At 43.3% G+C, this 18,540-nt stretch overlaps 1 long non-coding RNA gene across 1 annotated transcript; it reads left to right on the forward strand.

Moving 5' to 3' along the window:
- The first annotated feature begins 16,004 nt into the window (after nucleotides 1-16,004).
- Nucleotides 16,005-16,933, forward strand: LOC134456217 (uncharacterized). The gene is made up of 3 exons (XR_010036264.1): nucleotides 16,005-16,075; nucleotides 16,158-16,231; nucleotides 16,469-16,933. It is a non-coding gene; the product is annotated as an uncharacterized LOC134456217 (long non-coding RNA).
- The last annotated feature ends 1,607 nt before the right edge of the window (nucleotides 16,934-18,540 follow it).

Raw genomic sequence — 18,540 nt, forward strand, 5'->3', positions numbered from 1 at the left:
ACTTACTTACATTACTTACAGATAATAGAGTTGCTGAACTTGCGTGCATGTGTGTGTGCATGCGTGTGTCTTTGTGTATGTGAGTGATTCTACGATTCAACTGCGCTTTTAAGTCCATGGATTTTATTTGCCAATTCCACTAACTATTAACTGCATCCAATGATGTTTTGGACATTAGCACACATTTATCTTTCATATAATACAGAAAGTGTAGACATGGCATTATTTCCCTCAGCAAAAATGAATATTTAATACTGGTTTTGGGTGTTTTCATACCGTCCTGTTTTCCAAATGTCAGATTCAGTGTTGTATATTAGCATGTAAAGAAACTTGTTTTGCCCAAGACGATTGCAAATGTTGATTCACAGTAATCATCACAATATGAAAAAAACTGTCAGAGAGACTGCTGTGCTTTCCATTATACATGAAATTTGCCATTTTGTGTGTGTCCATGAAAACTGTGTTAACCGTGTCACAGTCTGAAACCCCCTCAATAAATCAGTAATGGTTTGGTCTTAGGCCATACGAATAACATTACATGATGTCATAACTTCTGGCAGGATATGGGAAGACTTTTTGGTAAGTTTTGAGCTCCATCCTTCCATAATTTAATCCATTCTTTTTCATGTTCTCATAGTGGGAAAAATTGCCTGTCATAAGAATCTGAATTAGAAAAACACAGATAAAGCATACAAATACATTAATTGATTAAGGTGTTGTGGTGGAACTTCTGAGGTCCTCAGTTAGCACAACACTATAAAAATGGCTGAAATGTCAAGCCGTGTTACCGTCAATGGTGTTACGCCTCAGCTATGACAGTTGAGGAGGAGTATGTTTTTGCCAATCTCCATATTGACAGACAAACAAACAAAATAATTTGTGTTCTAGGGAGATGGGCTTGTCTGCTCTGTTTTTTCTCCTAAAAAGTGCTGACTTGTTCCCCTGCACTGTTGACCGTAACACAGTTGAGTAACACGGTTGACTGAATTGGAAGTGTTTTTGTGCTATTGATCCCTTATGTGTTGGAAAAATCCTATGAACAGACAATAGGGATTATCTCTGGAGAAGGAAGTCTTGTGTAAGGAGGGTGACTAAATTCAAATCAGATGTTACAGGGATTTATAATGAAAAATGTCTATCACAGTGAATCATAAAATCCTACTTAAGAAGCTCAACAGTCACATTTTCTAAATCAGTTGCACAGATTAATGACAACATTATTGTTAAGGGACATAAGCACTTTCAAACGTATGTTGCTTCAACTCTGTAGTATTTTTATATATGTTTGAAATGACAGTATTTGTCCATAACACTGTTGACAAAATAATCAAGCAAATGTTCGCTTTCATTAGAGTATTTATCAAATGATTTAAGATTAAGCTTGGCAATTTGTTTGTAAGCTTGGCAATTTGTTAAATATATACACTATGTAAACATCTAGGTCATTTAGTTGAAAAAAATACTGATAATTGACATTTTGCTTTTGCCAAAAGCGCAGTCAAATCGTAGAATCACTCATGCGTGTGCGTGTGTGTATGCCTTTGTGTAGGTGCGTGTGTGTGTGTGTGTGTGTGTGTGTGTGTGTGATGACTTGCCTGCCCCCACCGGTCCATGTATCAGAATCCTGAGTTGCTTGACCGCTGGATTACAGAGCTCCAGTTCCCTCAGCTTCCTCCGCCATTTGTCTCTCGCCCTAAGGGGACAAATAAATACAGTAACTGTGAGACGGTGTAGTGTGTAGTGTTTGTATGCATATGTGTTTGTGTTTGCGTGTGTGTGTGTGTGCCTGTGTGTGTGTAGAGAGAGAGAGTTCAGTAGTGTAGAGTATCATTTATTAATCCCGAGGGAAATGAAGGTTTCAAGTAGCATACATATACATACATGAATACAGAAGAAGACACAAGGACATTACACACAACATTGTGTAGTGGGGTGCTGGCCCCTTTAAGGCAAAGGAACCACTCGGCGTCATGGGTGCGTCACGTCCCTAATTTCTTGTCTGGTATTTCTTCATAACTAAGCGGTCTTTATGGAGGCAGTCAAGCACGCTCTGCTCGTCCTTGGGCGTCTTCCGACTTCTGGCTTCATGCGGCTGTGGCTGTCGTCGTTTCTCTCGCCGAGAATTGTGTCTGTTCACCGGTCCTTTTGGAGGTATGTAGCTTGGCTCCTTCGTTTATGTCGACATGTCGTTCTTACCTGGTTGCTAACGGGGCTACCTGCATTGATTCCAGGTGATGTTCTCTGGATGGCGTTGCCACCATGGCCGTAGCCAGCCATGTGAAGTAGGCGAGGTCAATAAATTATTAATAATATTATTAATATAAAATATAAATTAAAAATGAATTCATAAAATAAATAAATATAGGCTACACAGGCCTATATATAGGGCCCTCCTCTATGAATGTATAGGCCTAATGTGAAATAGTAAATATGTAGACATGTATAATAATAAATATGTTGTAGTTTTCAGCCAACTCAGCCTATTCCCTTTGAATGGCTATGCTTTGGTATCATGCCTCTTTTATTATAAACAGCATCCTCCCAGTAAAGCCCTTTGTAAGGAAACTAAAGCTTGACCCTGAAGTTGCACAATAAGCTATATCCTCAGATGGCAAGTTGCTCAGCCATTCATATTTTTCTCCCAATGAAATTACACTTCAGCTGTTTTCCTCCAAAGATACAGGGATAGCTCTGTAGTGCAAACCACCTATTTTGGAGTAAACTTTTTTCTTCCTAGAGTCGCATCAAACGTTTTGTTTTTATTTACTTGTTATAGTTCTTCACAAGCGCAGAGGACAAAAGTATTTCAACGACACAGTAAAAAATGCAGTGTTAATTCAACACTTAAAGAGTGCTTTGGGACCAAATAAACTCTAGAAGGTGTTAAATAAACTCTGTCAGTGTTGCATTAACACTGCAGTTTTTACTGTGGAGAAAGAAAAGTAGCCTATCCTCCGCGCTCCTGAGCCATCTGATGCGTCACGGCTATGCAGACACAGTAGTCACGGGAGCCTCTTCAGGTGTGGATATTTTACTGCGATTGACTCTGACGAAGACGTGGCAACGTCGATAGTTGTCCAAATTAACACTTGTCCAAATTAACAGGAAAATATCCACACCTGAAGATGTTCCGGTGACCTCCTCTGTCAGTGTTTATCACATATGCTTTCCAATTTACAATCAAATCTTTCACGGATATCCTGCTTTTACCTTTATGCAGCAGCTGATGCAGCAGCCGGCCTTCTTAAAATAATGACTCAAATGGCTTTTTAAGACACCATAGCCTACTTGTTACGCATGAGCTTTATGTAGGCTATACAACGGTTGGCTTTCTGTCAGCGGAGATCTCATCAAGCGCGGGCTTTCTGAAAGCGGAGATCTCACCAAGCGCGTGCTTAATGGGCGCGTTCGTGACGGCACATTACTGCGCAGGCTGCACACGCACACTTTGCCATTTCAATGCATTTTCCCAACCAGAAAGCATGGTAATTTTGCTTTGCGCAATGCTCTGTCACGAACGCGACCAAACACTTGCGATGTCGGCTGAGTTGCGTTCTCTCCCACGAGTCGCACCACTTGCGATATTAATCAATCTGGTTTACTCTCAAAAACAGAACACAAAGGCAAAACTAGAACACATAGCTCATGGATGTTAACCACAGTTTGCAAAGGACGCTTCACAAAGGTTTATAGATGTTTTTGTGTGTTTCAGTTGGTCATATTTGCCGTTAAAATAATAATAATAATAAAAAAACCTCTCACGATAGGCGAGGTCCGGACCTCGGTAGCCTCAAATGTAACTACGGCCATGGTTGCCACCCCCAGCTGTTCCCAGCACTATCCATTTCTACTAGCTGTTTCATAGCTACAACGTCTCAAGTTTTCGTCTTCTGCACTCCGGTATGTAATAGCAGTCCAGCATTGTTTAGCATTTTGTATTCGCCCAGCCTGATGGCTAGCATCTTGTCCTGCTTGCTCTTTCTTGCTCTGCATGGTTTTCAGGCTGCCATGGTGCTCAGCCTGTACCTGCTCCTATTAGCGATTTCATAATCGACTGTGTTGCTTCAAGTGTCATCCATCGTCTGCACGCCGGTATGTAACAGCATCGTCTAGCATTGCGTATTCGCCTAGCCTTATGGCTAGCGCCTTGTCCTGCTTGTTCCTTCATGATTGGTTTTCTAATACTGGCTTTTGCATGGCTTCCAGGCTTAGCCTTTATCCATTCCTACTAGCGGCTTCTTTGTCTCAACCAGTGCCCTCGCTGTACACTTGGGGCTCCGTGCATGCCAACGTCAAGCTTTGGGTAAGTCCTATTGAGTCTAAAGGGCTCTGCATACTTAACGTGTGTAATTTGGCGCGAGAACCATTAAAGCAATACTCCGGTTTTTTGGACACAGGACCTCATTTCTGAGTCAATAAGAGTGTTAGAAGTGTGTCCAGATCTTTTTTTTTAATTCCATGCAGTCATTGTAAAACCACAGGTCGATGTTGCTATGCTAGCGCAAGTGATCCACTTTTGGTAGCATGACCCAAAAAAGCAGTCTTAACAAATGCAATAAACACTCAAAGCACGTTAATTACTGCGCCAGGCTATCGATACAAATACCCACGTTGATAGAGAGATTTAGGGAGTAAAGCAACCTTAGAATTAGTTTGCTCACCCGCAGCAATTTGTACTTCCTGATTTGGCAGTCGCGGACTGATATCTAGCACCAATGTTACCGGTTCTCACTGCCAAGTTTGTTGTGAGTGCAGCTGTCTGCTAGAACTACGATCAGACTAACCCTGATCATAAAAAAAGAATGGCAATGTTCGGAGAACCCGACACTTTTGATGACGAGGAGCAAATACCTGTACGAGACCAAATCTGGAGTTTTGACCAGACCAGTGGCGAAGCTGTGCCTCCTCCTCGAGGCAGCAGATGGCGCTGATTGAAGACTGGTCTTCTCACCTGTTTGCTGAGTGAAAAAGATAAGTGTACATTTTTCAGCACTTATCTATTTTGTTTAATAGATGTACATTATTAAGTATACATGGCTCTTTATACAGTATTTCTTTTTGTAATTGATGTAGACACACAATTAGGGGCCGGTGTGTAAGAGCCACTTCTTTTAATTTATTGTTTTCAAATAAGAGCTCCTGAAAATATTTATGTTGAAATGGAAAAGATTTGGATTAAGATTTTATATTTAGATTTTTGGCAAACTGTTGCAAACGTGATACTAATTGCACCTTGTTAGTGTGGTGTCCTAATTACTTCCTGTAGGTGGCGGCCAGACTGCTACTTATGATGGTGTGGTGACGCGGCCCAGACGCTGTAGGGGTGCAAGGCGCAACAGTCATTGACCGTGTCCGTGACCGTGGACGAGCCCGTGCGCGCGACTGTGCCAGCCTGAACGCGGCCTGTTGCCTCAAGCTCAAACCCAATTCCATTGACTGAACTGAAAGCCTTGCTTTATTTGTTATTTTCAAAGTTTACATTCTTAAGTTTATGTTACCCCTTTTTGTTTAATAAATCATCCAAGAAACTCATCAAGGAGAAACAATAATGCATCCTCGTCCTTTCACGCGTCAAGTCTCCTGCATTCTTACAGTCAAGGAAGTGAACAAAATGGGAAAGGTTTAAAGATAAAAGGAAACAAATGAAAACAAAGGAATCATGGAAAACTTAACCTGTTTTAATCACTACAATAAGTCAATGACTGCGCTGGACTTCGTTGTGGACAATTGATCGAAGGAAAAGGAAGGCCGACGCGCCAAACAATTCAAACAAAGGAAAGCCCGCGGAGGTATGTGCTTCTGAAACTCATTATTGGAATGAAATGCGGACTTTGTGGATAATATTGGACTGAGAAAACCAAGACCACTTCATGAACTTTATTTCAAATGAACAAATGCATTTATAGACGAAAGAAATTCGATGAGAAAAGCAATGAAGTTGAGCGCTTGAAACGTCGCCAAATTAACCTGAAAAGTAGGCGACTGCAATGCTTTACGCATGAGATGGAAATAGTTTTATTTTATTAAGAAATTGGAAATTAATTTGGAAAAGTTTTTTGTTTGAGAGCCACAATGGCTGACACACAGACGGACGAAAACATGTCCGGAGAAGATTTGAATGTTGAAGTCAGTGCGCGTAGCCGAGGTGGCAAAGTGTCACATATTACGCGCAGAATGAAGATAATGAATACACTTATGGGTGGCAATGAGTCGGTTGAGGAAGTGAAGGAAAACTTGGCCAAGCTTGAAGAAATGATAAAAGAATTCGAAATCATTCACAATGCTTACATTGAAACTTTAGACACAGAGGCCAAGGAAACAGATATAAAAATTTGGTATGAGCCCCGAAAGAAACAAATTACTTCCTTTCTCTCGAATGCTGCGAAATGGATCCACGCTGCTGAAAACCCAGAAGCGCACAGCACAGTTGTTCTCGTCACTGCTGCTTTACCCGATTCTTCTGAACCAGATGCAGATTTAAAAGAGTTAGATGTTTTGTCCGTCACTAGCCGACGTTCAATTAGATCTAATGAATCAGCCTCACAAGCGCTCATCCGCGCCGAGGCAGACCAAGCAGCGTTATTGGAAAAGGCTGCGCGTCTGCACGAAAAGCACGCTTTGGAAAAGGAGGAATTAATACTTGAACAGAAAAAGGAAGAATTAAGAAAAAGACGAGAAACACTTGATTTAGACACAGAATTGGCTGCAAACATGGCAAAAATTGATGTGTTTGGAAACTTTGAGGAAGAGCAACAACTAGACCCTATGGATGAAATGAATGAATACTTTGACGCAGCAGAGCAACACTTGGCACAATATGAAGTCGTGCCTGAACCAGTAGTAAGGCCTAAGGAGGGAGTTAAAGTTCAGTTCCCCTATCCTTCTCATTCATCTGTGCATGTTCATGATAATGTCCAACAGACTTATTCTGCTCGCTCTCAGAGTTCTTTTACCCAAACCCAGAACCCAGTGCCAGTTAGGCAAGCCAGTAGTCAGGCTAGCGGCCACTCCAGCAGTCACACAAACACTGCAAGTGGACAGCCTAGCCCAATGTCTGCTCAATCTATGAATCAGCCACCATCACATGATCTCTCTGATATTCTTAGGAGACAAAATGAGCTGACCAACATCCTTGTGAAACAGCAAGTGCTCTCTACTTTACCACAAGGGGGCATTACACCTTTTGATGGAGACATACTCCAATACAAATCTTTCATTCATTCATTTGAACACATGATTGAGAGAAAAACAGACAACAACCAAGACAAATTGCAGTTTTTAATTCAGTACACAAAAGGAACAGCATTGGATCTTGTGAAAAGTTGTCAACATATGGACGCAGGCAAAGGATACCCAAAAGCAAAAAAACTACTGAAAGAAAACTTCGGAAACGAATACAGAATTTCCTGTGCATACATGGAGAAGGTCTTCAACTGGCCCACCATCAAACCTGAGGACACAAAGGCATTGCGTGAGTATGCATTGTTTCTCAGAACTTGTTGTACTGCTATGGAAGAAATTGACTACATGACTGAATTGGATACCATCTCTAATATGAGGAATGTTGTATTGAAACTCCCATATAAGTTGAGAGAGAAGTGGCGTGCAAAGGCATGTGATCTGCAAAGCAAAGGCAGAGTCAAAATGGCCAACTTAGTCTCTTTTGTTGAAGATCAAGCCAAGATTATGTCAGATCCTATATTTGGCAACATACAGGACACAACCCAAATTAAGTCAAAATCAGTGTCAAAACCCAAGCCCAAAGGAAGCTTTGCAACTAATGTGAATGTGAATGTGAAACCAGATCAACCACAGAAAAGCCCAGATAGCCCATGCCTGTTCTGTAAAGGTGACCATGAACTGAAGTCATGTGATGAATTGGAGAAAAATGTGCACAAAGATAAGATCACATTTCTAAGACAAAATGGTGTCTGTTTTGGATGTTTAATGAAAGCAGGGCATGTAAGCAAAGACTGCACAGGGCGTCTAAGCTGCTCTGTATGCAAGAAAAAACACCCAAGTGTGCTGCACATCAAGACAGATCAGACTTCAGTGAAGCCCATTAACAGTGGGCAGGTGTCACTCAGAGCTGGAGAGCATTCTGGGGCCGGTGACACAGAGGGCAGTAGAGACTGTATGCTGTCTATTGTTCCAGTGAAGGTGAAGCACTGCAAAGGAAGTGAGGTGATAAATACTTACGCGTTTCTTGATCCCGGCAGCTCTTCAACCTTCTGTACAAAGAGTCTGGCCAACAAGCTGAACCTAACAGGGAGAAAAACTAACATCCTGCTCCGAACCATGTCACAGGAGAAGTCAGTGAGTGCAGACATCATTACAGGCCTGGAGGTGTCTGCAATTGACAAATCCCACTTCATCACGTTGCCAGATGTGTACAGTCAAAGCAGAATGCCAGTTGACACAAGTAACATTCCCAACAATGATGACCTATCTAAATATACTTACCTGAGTAAAGTGAGCATTCCCAAAATTGAAGCTGATGTAGAACTGCTGATTGGCAGCAATGTTCCGAAAGCGCTAGAGCCGTGGGAAGTGATAAACAGCCAAGCAGGAGGTCCGTTTGCTTACCGCACGAAACTTGGATGGATTGTTAATGCTAATGGCCTTCTTAGTGACAGTGGCAGCACCAGCAATCCTTCTGTATCTGTAAATAGGATATCTGTGGAAACACTGAATGACACATTAATACAACAATACAATCATGACTTTAACGAAAGCAAGGAAGACAAGCCAGAAATGTCTGTTGAAGACAAAAAGTACATGGAAATAATGGAAAAATCTGTCTGTCTCACAAATGGACATTACACATTGGACTTACCTTTCAGGAAGAAAAATGTAGTTATGCCAAATAACCACCAGGTGGCAGAGCAGCGTCTGGCCAGTCTAAAGAAAAAGTTCCAAAAGAATGAAAACTTCAAAACTGAATACACCAACTTTCTCACAGACGTCATCAACAATGGACATGCAGAAGTTGTTCCACAAAATGAACTGAAAAGAAATGATGGTCGAATCTTCTACATCCCACATCACGGTGTATACCACCCAAAGAAGGGCACCATTAGGGTGGTCTTTGATTGTGGTGCTACATTCCGTGGCACATCTTTGAATGCAGAACTGTTGCAAGGTCCAGACCTAACAAGCTCTCTCTTTGGTGTTCTCACTAGGTTTCGCCAAGAGCCTACTGCTGTCATGACAGACATTCAGACAATGTTCCACCAGGTCCGAGTGTCAAAAGAGCACATTGACCATCTCAGGTTCCTCTGGTGGCCTAATGGTGACACTAGTCAGCCTCCAGTTGAACACTGCATGTTAGTGCACCTCTTTGGGGCAGTGTCGTCACCATGTTGTGCAAACTTTGCACTTAGGCAAACTGCTGAGGACAACAAGGACATGTTCAATCCAAGCATAATCAGCACAATTAACACTAACTTTTATGTCGATGATTGTCTTAAGTCTCTCCCCTCTGAGCAGGAAGCAGTGCAGCTGGTGACTGAACTAACATCTCTCTGTCAAAAAGGAGGATTCCGACTGACTAAGTGGATGAGCAACAGCCGGACCGTCCTGGGACACATCCCAAAAGAGGACCGAGCCTCTGAGATCAGAGAACTGGACTTGGACAGAGATAAGTTGCCAATTGAAAGAGCCTTGGGCCTGCTGTGGAGTGTTGAAGATGACATGTTTAAGTTCAACATCATTGTGAAGGACAAGCCTCACACACGTAGAAACATGCTGTCCATTGTGAGCTCAATTTATGACCCACTCGGGTTTCTATGCCCTCTCACTCTACCTGCAAAGTTGTTGTTACAGGCTCTGTGCAGAAGCAAACATGACTGGGATGGCAGAATACCCCAAGCTGCATCTGAGAAGTGGAGAAGATGGATAGAAGACCTGAGTGTGCTGGAGGACTTTGAAGTGCCGCGCTGCATGAAACCACATGGATTCGAAACAGTCAGACAAGCTGAGCTACACCACTTCGCTGATGCCAGCGAGCATGGATACGGCACCGTGAGTTACCTCAGAATGACAAATGACAGTGGTGACATACACGTCTCCTTCATGAATGGCAAAGCAAGAGTCGCGCCAATGAAACAGATGACCATCCCACGTCTGGAGCTGGCAGCTGCAGTGCTGGCAGTTAAAGTGGACAAGATGCTCAGGAAGGAGATGGAGGTGAAGCTGTCACAGTCAACCTTTTGGACTGATATTCAGTCAGTTCCTAAATACATAGCTAATGAGCAGACAAGATTTCACACTTTTGTAGCAAATAGGATAGCTGTCATTAGGGACCACACAGATGTGTCACAGTGGAGGCACATTAGAACGAAGCTGAATCCAGCTGACATGGCGTCAAGAGGAGTGAGCGCCAGCACATTCGTGAAGTCAAAAGAATGGATCCAGGGACCAGACTTTCTCTGGAAGATGGAAGAGGAATGGCCTCAAACCCCCATGGAACCCCTCTCTCTCTCGGAAGAGGATCCAGAGGTGAAAAGAAGCAGCACTGTGTTCAGTGTGATTGCAAAGAAGGAAGAGGAAAACCCAACCGAGCAGCTATTGCAGCACTTCTCAAATTGGCACAAATTGAAAAGAGTAGTAGCATGGTACCTCAAACTGAAAGACAGACTTAGAGCCAAAAGTAAAACACAAACACAAGAAATGAAGACTAAAAATCATGCCCCTTCCCTTAGTCTGAGTGATCTGTGTAGAGCAGAAAAAGCCATCATTGTGTTCTGCCAGAGACAAAGATATCCAGATGAGATAGTACAACTAGAAAAAAGACCCACAGTAGGCAGTAGAAAAGCAGTAGGCAGACAAAGCAACATCTACAAACTTGATCCAGTGCTTGACGATGGAGTTCTGCGAGTCGGAGGGAGACTAAGCAGATCAGCAATGCCAGAAGAAGCGAAGCGGCCGATGATTCTGCCAAAGGACCACCACATCTCCACTCTTCTGCTTCGTCACATCCATGAACACCTGGGGCATGCTGGGAGAAATCACATCCTCTCCACTCTGCGAAAAAAGCACTGGATAGTCAATGCCAACTCTGCTGCACGCAAGATTCTCTCCAAGTGTACTGTGTGCAAACGCACAAGAGGCAAGGTAGGGGAGCAGAAAATGGCAGACCTCCCCAAGGAGAGAGTTGAGTCAGACCTACCCCCTTTCAGTAATGTAGGTATAGACTACTTCGGGCCCTTCGAAGTGAAGAGAGGAAGAAGTCTTGTGAAAAGGTATGGAGTCATCTTTACCTGTATGGCAAGCAGGGCCGTGCATCTAGAGTTGGCTCACTCCTTGGACACAGACTCATGCCTAAATGCCCTGAGAAGATTCGTGTGCAGAAGAGGACAGGTTAGACACATCCGATCAGACAACGGTACAAACCTGGTAGGAGCCAAAAAAGAACTGGAAAAAGCCCTGTCTGAACTGAATCACAGCAAGATTGAAAATGACATGCTACAGAGAGGAGTACAGTGGAGTTTCAATCCGCCAGCCGCTTCACATCATGGTGGAGCGTGGGAGCGTCTCATCCGCATGGTACGACAGGTTCTCTATTCCATCCTGAAAGAACAACATCTTGATGATGAAGGTCTACAAACACTGCTGTGTGAAGTAGAAGCCATCTTGAACAGCCGTCCCATCACCACGGTGACAGAAGATGAACGAGACCTGGAAGCGCTGACTCCGAACCACATCCTCCTCCTGAAAGCTCAACCTGCATACCCACCAGGACTGTTTCAGAAACCTGACTTGTACATCAGAAGACGTTGGAGGCAAGTCCAATACCTAGCAGACCTGTTTTGGAAGAGATGGACACACGAATATTTACCATTACTACAAGAAAGACAAAAGTGGCACATAGAGAAAAGAGGATTCCAGAGAGGTGATGTCGTGATGGTCGTCGACAGTACAGCGCCACGAGGATCCTGGCCACTTGGAAGAATCCAAACAGTCCATCCTGACTCAAAGGGCCTTGTGAGAGCCGTGACCTTGAAGACCAAATCTGGAGTTTTGACCAGACCAGTGACGAAGCTGTGCCTCCTCCTTGAGGCAGCAGATGGCGCTGATTGAAGACTGGTCTTCTCACCTGTTTGCTGAGTGAAAAAGATAAGTGTACATTTTTCAGCACTTATCTATTTTGTTTAATAGATGTACATTATTAAGTATACATGGCTCTTTATACAGTATTTCTTTTTGTAATTGATGTAGACACACAATTAGGGGCCGGTGTGTAAGAGCCACTTCTTTTAATTTATTGTTTTCAAATAAGAGCTCCTGAAAATATTTATGTTGAAATGGAAAAGATTTGGATTAAGATTTTATATTTAGATTTTTGGCAAACTGTTGCAAACGTGATACTAATTGCACCTTGTTAGTGTGGTGTCCTAATTACTTCCTGTAGGTGGCGGCCAGACTGCTACTTATGATGGTGTGGTGACGCGGCCCAGACGCTGTAGGGGTGCAAGGCGCAACAGTCATTGACCGTGTCCGTGACCGTGGACGAGCCCGTGCGCGCGACTGTGCCAGCCTGAACGCGGCCTGTTGCCTCAAGCTCAAACCCAATTCCATTGACTGAACTGAAAGCCTTGCTTTATTTGTTATTTTCAAAGTTTACATTCTTAAGTTTATGTTACCCCTTTTTGTTTAATAAATCATCCAAGAAACTCATCAAGGAGAAACAATAATGCATCCTCGTCCTTTCACGCGTCAAGTCTCCTGCATTCTTACAGTCAAGGAAGTGAACAAAATGGGAAAGGTTTAAAGATAAAAGGAAACAAATGAAAACAAAGGAATCATGGAAAACTTAACCTGTTTTAATCACTACACGGAATATACTGCATTAGAGTTGAGATGGATTTGAAAAGGTTCGAACGAGAGAGGGCGTCTGTATGAGACAGCTACTGAAACTGTAGCAGAAAGCCGGAACAGAATAACAGGGGATTGGTGTCGTGTCAGTGCCGAAATTGCAAGGCATTGGATACGGAAGAAGAATGTTTTTGCTTCCAAGTTGGGACTTAGTTGTCCCACAGATGCAAGAGATGGAGATGCATCGTTCCATATAGTCTAGTCTAGATGCTGTAGGAATATAGAATATATACTAGCAAGACCATTAGCTTGTGTGACCTTATCAGGAGACATAAGAACATTACTGTTTTGATACAAACAGAGCACAGGGGCTGCAGAGTACGTTCAGACACACTAAGCCATTGTTAAGGTATGTTACAAATGTATCATGAAAGTGTCTGAAGGTACTCTGTAGCTTCTGTCAGGATCACCCGATCAGGACAGCCAATCAAAACTGACAAGACAAGTTCAATAAAACTACCTTACAGATACTTGGAGGGCAGACATGCGCCTTTCTCCGATGATATGAATGATTAAGCTGTATCGTTGTAATGACCTGAGTATCCTCAGTAAACTCTGAACATGATTGACAAATCTCTGCCTCTGTGTCTATGTGCCTCTGTGTCTATCTGTGTCCACCTGTGAACACAATTCTTACAATGCTGGCCACAGCACATCTCGAGATGTGTGCATAACGGAGCACCAGGACTTGTATCTCAATCGTGGAGTGCTAGAAACATTCGTCTCAGTCGAGAAAAAATGTACCTGGACCTGCTGGACCCAATGTCCAGTTGTCAATGCTAGCCTAGCAACATCGACCTGCGGTTTTACAAGGACTGCATGGAATGTCAAAAAAACCCAGATCTGGACACACTTCTAACACTCTGGCTGACTCAGAAATGAGGTCCTGTGTCCAAATAACTTGAGTGTTACTTTAAAATGTGGCAGACCATTCATAGTCAAAGGCGCTATTTACTAGCCTAGCGCAGCCAGACCCGTACAGCAAAGAGCTGTACCAGGGTCTTGGAGGACTGGGCAGCAGTGTGGGCGGGATAAACGGTTGCTTCAGCACTCAACGTCACGCAATTGGATGGCAAACAACCAATCCCCACACACTTCTGTGTAACGTCACAGCTGTCTTTCACAACGTACACGCCCCTTTGTAGGTGAAGCGGCAACTTCGAGCCGTCGTAGCAGTGAATGCGTGTGATGACCACAGCCACAAACAAGTTTCCTAATAAAAAACAAAAAAGGGGTTGTGCACTTGAATTAAAAAGAAAAAGCATCCCATCTGAGCTGCTCCGGTGTCTTCTCTTCATTCAAGTTTCCTAATAAATCGTGTTTTCACTTATACAGTTCAAAAATGCATAGTTTTGAACAGGGCTTTGAACCGGTTCAAGGAACGAAAACGAAAACCGGGAACTTTTTGTATTTTACAGGGAACAGAAACGAAACCGGAAACGTTATTATTTTTTATGTTCTGGAACGGGAACACTTATTTAAAAATAATGGTAACCGGTTAATACCGGTTAATACCGTTCCTCAAACTAAAAAAAAGTAATTATTTTCCTGTTACCATGACAGCTGAGGTTCACGTCCTGTGTGACATCAGACACTGAATGGAGTGAGAGCTGTGGATTATAAAGTCTCCACTTCACATCTTAAATATGAAAAACCACATACAATAGGGCAGAGTTTCCAATGCATCATTGTAAGACATTGCAGAGAAGCGCGTGTAAAGCGCACCGAGAATGTTCGACGTTATTGCGCATCCATGGCCGTTTCAAATATGCACAAACTCACAATGTTTATCATAGCACTCCCCGTGACCCAAGTCAGTGTGGAGCACACATTTTCATCATTGAGGTTTATTCTCCGCTTCTCCGCTTCACCGCTTAGGTCGTCCCTGAATGACAAAATTCTGGAGGATATTTTCATCCTCTTGAATAAACAGTTTGGAATGTAGACCGAGTCATTTGCACTTCCGTCTTTCTTGGTTAATTAATGTCAGTTAGGCCTATGGGGAGTAATCAGCTGACAGGAACGAAATTAACCGTTCCGGGAACGATATTTTTTTGTTCTAACCGGTTCGGGAACGTCAATTTATTGGTGGAACCCATAACCGGAAACGTTATAATTCCGTTTCTGTTCGTAACGGAACGTTTGGAAAAAAATAACGGTTCAAAGCCCTGGTTTTCAACCACATGGCCCTCCTTGATCAATCAGCGAAATGTCGAGCAATTTGGGGCTTGTTAAATGGTTATATTTATGATTGTTGTCAACATGGCATGTTCGGTGTTAGCTAGCTAGCCCATAACTAATACATGGCTAGCCGCTAGCTCGGTAGACTAGGTGTCATTCCCATCTATTTAGTAAGCGATTTACAGACTTTCAAAGCTCCCAAATGTCTCGTTTTTAATGACATGGATCTTATTAGAATTTGGGGCAGGCATATAATACAAGGCTGGATACCTAGCTCTGCTATTGACGACCGGTTAGCTAGCCACTAGCGAGGGCCTCTTTGTAGGTGAAGCGGCAACTTCCAGCCGTCGTAGCAGTGAATTCGTGTGATGACCACAGTCACAAAAAGTTTCCTAATAAATCGTGTTTTCACTTATACAGTTCAAAAATGCCTCGTTTTCAACCACATGGCCCTCCTTGATCAATCAGCGAAATGTCGAGCAATTTGGGGCTTGTTAAATGGTTATATTTATGATTGTTGTCAACATGGCATGTTCGGCGTTAGCTAGCTAGCTGTATACCCATAACTTTCCCTGATTGTCGCTCCCAACGCAGGACGCTCCCCGGTCAGCTCGCTCCCACTAGCCAGACTATCGATCCCACCGCCATATAAGGGAGCTAGTGTAACCGGTGGTTATCCTGAACCTTTATTCTGACGGGGTAACAACGCTCCCCTTTCCTTCCGGTGGGTAGCATATATCATTGCGGTGGTAACTGGCTAGCAAAGAGGCTATGTTTTTGATGCTGCAGAGTGTAGCGTGGGTATACCGCTCCCTCTGTCCCTCCGTTTGTGGTTGAGCCATCGTACAGGAAAGGTAGGCGTCCTTCTCGGTTGGTTTATTGCTCTTTTTGGTGCATTGTAATGTACTTAGATGTTGGTTACTGACACCATTTAACTTAATTGTAGCCCTGTCCATCGGCGGCTGGCGTGGGGTCGGCTGCTGTTCTGGGATGGTGTGCTGAGCTGGGCAAACTCAAGGTAAAAGATGCGTTCTGTACGCTTCTCTCGTGTGTGCGAACGTAGTCTCTGTTATGACTGATGTAGTGTTACTCTATCACAGTGTCGCTGGTGATGTGCTTCCACTTTGTGTCCTGTGTGGTTGACTGCTTGCATGCCGCTTCGAGAGAACCAGAGGTAATGCCGGCATTTTCTGTAAGAGTTTCGACGCTTAGCACTTGACTTGTGTAGGGAGTTGTGTGGGGTGGGGGTGGGGGTGCGATGGCGGGACTGGCAGCGTGGTGCCTTTGATATCGCGCTGTGGTGTCGTGGTTGCACCTGTGGGAGCGCCCGCATTTCCACAATACACAACTCCTGTTTAATCGATTTATAAATGCCGTGCCTAATGGTAACTTTCTCGTTAAATGTACATAGGAGGAGTTGGTGCCTTCGACTACACTGATGCAGTGTCACTAGAGAAGGGGGGCATCACTGTTCTTTTCCCAACCTTTTGTTTTGTTTTGTCCTATTGTGTGAGTGATTCATCCTGTGCAACCTTTTCACTTTGACGTCCGAGACGAAGGGGCTTGTGTAAGTTTCACTCTAACATCCGAGACGAAGGGGCTCGTGTAAGTTTCTACTTAGTAACCGCCAAGACGGAGCTTGTGTATATGATTAGGGTATGAACACTGAAGTATTACTGGGAGACGTATCTTAAATCTCAGACTCCTTTTGGAACCTATACTTGCTGTAGGGGGAGACCAAAGACGTGTGTCTAACAGGCTTGTGTGTGTGTGTGGTGGCCATTACCAATTTTGCCCTTTTGGCAGTTTGTTTTCTTTTGTACAATTTGATTTACTAACTTTGTTTGCCGTGCAATTTTTGTCATTTGGTCTACCCCTCGTGCAATTGCCAATTGCCATTAGCATTTTTGCATAACTAGCACATTTGGACATTTTTGTATTTTGAGATGACGTGCCCATAAGTGCTGTAAGTTCATACTCTATTTTTTATATGTGACTGAGCCCGTGAGGCATATTTTCAGATACAGAGACTCATTACGAAAAGAAAGAAAATAAAAAAGAACTCTGAATTGTATGACAGTTGTATCTCTTGTTATTCACTAACCTGTTGCGGGGAAAGTCAAATCAAGTGTTTGATGGTTGGGTTCTCTCACCCTAACAAATGAGAGTGGCGTAGTCACTAAACATCTTAAAAACATCTAAAAAATATAAAAAATATTACGGTAAAGAGATAACGCAGGCCACACTAGTTATCTTTTTGATGTTAGTTTTTTGTTTCTAACCCTAGTTTTTTGTTTCTAACCCTAACCCTAACCTGGATACCTAGCTCTGTGTTGTTGACGACAGGTTAGCTAGCCACTAGCTTGGTAGACTTAGGTGTCATTCCCATCTATTTAGTAAGCTACTCAAATACTTTCAAAGCTCCCAAATGTCTCATTTTAATGGCATGTGTCTTATTAGTAATTGGGGCAGCAATTTCATTCTACACCTACAGTAGTGGTCTGATAATAGCGTGTGACTATCTGGTTCTGTAAAATGCTCAACTTAGCTTACCGAGCTAGTTTAAAACATCGAATGATCAAATGGTAATGTGTTGAGATCTATTTGTGTCCGATAAGTTCATGGTTTATTATTACATCAATCCATGTCAGCCACAAAATGTATTATCATCCAGGCTTTTTAAATTAAGTAAACACTTCCGTGCTGTACGTAGCACGGACGGACACCATGCTTCTTCTTAGAAAGTTTCCTGTTTACTTGGTAGCCCGGCCCCCCTCGCGATTTGATTGGCCCCGTCATCGGATAACTTTCAGCCTCCCAAAACGACCGGGGTCCGCTAGACTGCCCCGGGAGCAAATTCAATTTGCGGTCGCTAGGGGCGTCTAGATTTCTAGGCTAGCTATTTACAGGCGTTTGCTTGCATTTTCGGAAGTGTTCATGAGAGAAGGTGCAGAAACCAGCGGCAGAATCAGATGCAGCGGTTGTAGAGATCTAGAATAGAAAGCCAAACATGGCTGCTGTAGGGCTACTGAACGTCTGACTTATGACTTATCACAGTAAAACATACATTTTTGTTGTAGCCTACATTGCCAGATCATTCCAAGACCATATGAGAGCATTGTTCTATCTGCATAATTTATAAATAAATCGCCAAACACAACGTGCATATTCTATAGCCTACTGAACAAAGTAAACAATTGTTTCACTGAACAACATTTAAGGGAGAAGATAAAATGACTCTCTAGGACATTTTATTATCCTCAAAATGATGCAGGGTCCATTCTGTAGTAGCCTACAGTAGCTGTAGCCTCCCTTCGCAACTCCTGCTTTGTCTGCCTACCTGCATGGTCGCTGGTGGCGCACGGCAAGTTACAAAAAATGTGGGGTGCACGACCTAGCGCCGCGGCAGCTTGCGGAGCGGCGTGTGACGTCATTTTGAGCGCACGTCATCGTCGCGAGGGAGGTATGAATGAGGTTAGCGCC

Source organism: Engraulis encrasicolus, chromosome 1 (genome assembly GCF_034702125.1).
Source record: "Engraulis encrasicolus isolate BLACKSEA-1 chromosome 1, IST_EnEncr_1.0, whole genome shotgun sequence".
Taxonomy (NCBI): domain Eukaryota; kingdom Metazoa; phylum Chordata; class Actinopteri; order Clupeiformes; family Engraulidae; genus Engraulis; species Engraulis encrasicolus.